This window comes from Rhinoderma darwinii, chromosome 4 (genome assembly GCF_050947455.1).
Source record: "Rhinoderma darwinii isolate aRhiDar2 chromosome 4, aRhiDar2.hap1, whole genome shotgun sequence".
Taxonomy (NCBI): Eukaryota; Metazoa; Chordata; class Amphibia; order Anura; family Rhinodermatidae; genus Rhinoderma; species Rhinoderma darwinii.
The window spans coordinates 282,329,604-282,333,644 of NC_134690.1; positions in this window are offsets into that span (position 1 = coordinate 282,329,604).

Here is a 4,041-nt window from a genome sequence, read left to right on the forward strand (position 1 = left end):
ATTACTTTGGATATTCCCCAGAGATTACTCTCCCTTGACTGATTTTCCCTTTTTCACTCAGCAGATCCTTACACTGTGGGACAGGGTAATGGTTAGGTCAGGCCTGTCACAACACACAGGAGTCATGACACCCCTTTTTGATAATCCTGTCCCCCCCCCCCGACATTACAGAGGGAACACTTTCTGGGATGGAATGCAGTAGACAACACAAAACTGGCCAAGGTGATGACGGAGTCCCCGCATCTCCCTTCTCTAGCCAAATTGAGGGAGACTTATCCTGATAGGTCACTGAGCTGGTTTGAATATACCCAGCTCCACACCTTTCTTCCCGCTAGATGTCCGGAGGGGTTCCCCTCTTTCAGTGCTACGCCTTTCCAAACAAATCTCCTGCAATCCCCTGCTCCAACACAGGTAATTTCCACTCTCTATGGTCTCCATTTAGGGGCCTACCTGACCCGCCGCTGGCTTATGTGCGTTCTTGGGAGAGGGAATTGGGTGAAAGTTTGTCAGTGGCGGAAAGGTCACAGATTTTTCTTCTGACTCACAAGATGCCTATGGCATGTCATGGCCAGGAGAAGAATTTAAAAATCTTGACCAGATGGTATCGATGCACGGAGATCCTCAATAAAGCTTATCCTACGGTATCTGAATTGTGTTGGCGTTGTAATACTTGTCTGGCTACCATGGTTCGATTTCAAGAGGAGCCCCAGATTTGCACAATTCATGCAATAGACAGTAAAACTATACATTGATAGAACTGCTATTTTACGCTGTCCCTGACATTAGGGAGATAATGTGATATGACACATCGGTGACCCCTTTTTCTTATATTTACCTCATTCCTAGATCCCCCCTCGCATCCCACTATTTTTTTTTCTTACCTCTCTTCTTTCCTTTTCTCTTTTTCTCTTCTTTTCTATATTTGTGTATTTGGTGCTATTGTATTGGTCATTTGAAGTTCCAAGTGGCCACATCGCACTCATGAGGTTTTTATGTGGTTTCTTACAGGCTTGGATGTTCATTCATGCTTGATACCCCTATCTGCATTATGCTAGATGTTTTCTATGTACTTTTATTTTCTATATTTCTTCAGCTAACATGTATATTTTGTTTTTTACCTGAATATTTGCCACGACCCGTGCGTTTACTTATTTCATTTTCAATCTGCTTGTCCTACTTGTGTTTTGTATTTCTTGTAAACAATAAAAAACAGATTGTTGGAAAAAAAAATGTCTGATAAATTGGGGCCCAACTTTTGAGAAGGGACATCAGGGAGATGTCAGGGAACATTTTTTTTATTTTTATAACCTTCCCAATTACATAAGATATGCCCCCAAACTACGGCATTTATGAACACAGACCCCAGACATTCCATACTATTACAAATCACCTAAACAAATACAGACCCTCTAGACAAATACAGATCCCTAGACCCAGAAATACAGACTCCAGACTACTTAAACAAATACCGGCTCCAGACCAGACCCCTACATACAGAGCTCCTAAATACAGATCTTAGAGCAGAAAGACCACCAGAAATTAATCTGTACCCTTTCCCCCTAAATATAGACCTCAGACCAGTTGATACCTCTCCCCGTACCTGCAGTCGTCGTCATTCCTTAGCGCTGCTGTAGACAATGCAGCGGTGCATGGAGTAAGTATGTTGTGAGAAAGCAGGGCACCTGGGAGATTTGGCAAGTATAGTTCAAGTCTATGGGGGAAACAGACCTGGACCCCACCTATCATTTATTGGACTGGCTTCAATTTAAAAATGTTAACGCATGTAAATTTTTTGTAGTTTCGAAAATCATAGTAGCCTACACTTTCCAGTGCTGTAAAAATAAGGTATGCAGGTCAAACCTGTCAAAAGTATGCCAAAAGGACACATTGCTACAGATATTTACAGCAGGCACCTTGTCATAAGAAAACAGGTTAGGGCCTGTTCACATCTGCGTTGGAGGCTCCGTTAGGGGCTTCCATCACAGATCCGGCTCAAAATACCATAAACAATAGTGCAACATGCTGCGCTATTGTTTCTAGTAAAACAAGGGACACCAGTAAAATGAGGGACACCATGACGGAAACCAGATAGAACCCATTAGAGTCGATGGGTTCTGTCAGGCGCCGATGGTGTCCGTCATGCAACGGAACCGGCACTTCCAGTATTTTCGTTATTCTGCTCACCTAACGGAGCAGAGCAACGGCAACACTGGAGTATGTAAACAGGACTTAACAGTTTAGAAAATAACTCATTAACCTCTATGTGAGTATATTGTAGGCATGCTCTGTGTCATGCGCAGGGGTCAGTGTGCAGGGAGGAGGAGGTGAGCTGTCTTCATCTGAAAGTGTCAGTGCTGTAATCCTGCGTTGTCTGCCTCCAGCTTTATAATAGAAGTGTTTTTTTTTTTCTTATAATCCTTCCCTGATGATAATGAGATTACTGTTCACCCTGCACCTAGTGTATACATCACAAGCTGAAAAGTGTTCTTTACAAAATAGAAAGGGTCAGTTCACACGTTGCGTAAATACTGCAGATTTTTCTCAACGGAATTCGTTGCGGAACATTCTCAGCAAATACAGAAGCAGCAAAGTGGATGAGGTAAAACAAATCTCATCCACACGCTGCGTAAATACTGAGCGGAATTTTTTTTTAGAAATTGACCTGTGGTGCAGAATTTTATTCCGCGGCATGTCAATTATATTGGCGTAAACGCTGCTTATTTATTGCAGGTTTTCCCCATTGAAATCAATGGGGAGGTAAAACCTGCAACAAATAGCAGCTGTTGCATTTTTTTTGCGGCGGGTTCGCAACGATTCTGCTGCAAAAAACGCATCTCAGAAAAAATAAATCTTATACTTACCTAGGAGTCTGTGTTTCTCCCTCCAGGCCGGTCTCCTGGGATGACGTTTAATCACATGTGAACGCTACAGCCAATCAAAGGCTGTTGCGGCGGTCACATGGGATGAAACATTATCCCAGGAAGCCGGCCTGGATGACGTAAGTGGGCTGGCCTCCTGTGATGACACTTTATCTCATGTGACCGTGGCTGCAGCCAATCACAGGCTGCAGCGGTCTCCTGGGATGAAACGTCATTCAAGAGGCCGGCCTGCTAGCAAGAGGCCGGCTAAGTGCTGCAGTTTTTCGCAGCGGACCTTCCCGCGTGAAAAACTGCACCACAGTTTTGTGTGTTTATTCGCCTGGAATTACCTGAGGCGCACAGGACAGATACACTGTGTGCTTTTACGCAGCGTATTCGTCCCGTCCTAACTCAGCCTAAATTTGGCCATATACTTTAGCTGTAGGCTGAACACTAGTTCGGCCTAAAGCTATTCCTCCTGACCCCTCCATGTACATGAACGATTAGCTGAGCATGTGTTCTCAATTAGGAGAGAAGAATAAGCTGCTACCTGCCCAAAGGAAATATAATACCCTAACTTTAACCCCTTCCCGCTGCAACCATTTTTCAGATTTTTATTTTCATTTTCTCTTCCCCACCTTACAAAAACCATAACTTTTTTAATTTTTCCGTCTATATAGTCCTATGAGGGCTTGATTTTTGCGGGACGAGTTGTAGTTTTTCATGGCACCATTTATTGTACCATATAATGTACTAGGAAATGGAAAAAACTGATTTGCAGGGTAGAAAATTAAAAAACTGTGATTCCTTCATTGTTTATTGGGCATTGTTTTTACAGCATTCACCGTGCAATTACAACGACATGTTAACTTTATTCTGCGGGTCAATATGATTATGGCGATACAAAATTTATATAGTTTTTTTTATATTTTACTAATTTTACAAGGAAATATCTAACTGTAAAAATTAAAATGTATTTTGTGTTGCCAAATTCTGAGAGCTATAACTTTTTTATAACTTAATCTATCGATTAAGCGGCATGAGGACATATTTTTCTTACGGCGTTCACAGTCCGGGTTAATAATGATATATTGTAATAGTTCCGACTTTTACTGACACGGTGATACCAATTATGTTTATTTATTTATTTACAATGCTTTAGGGGGAAATGGGAAAAGGGTTT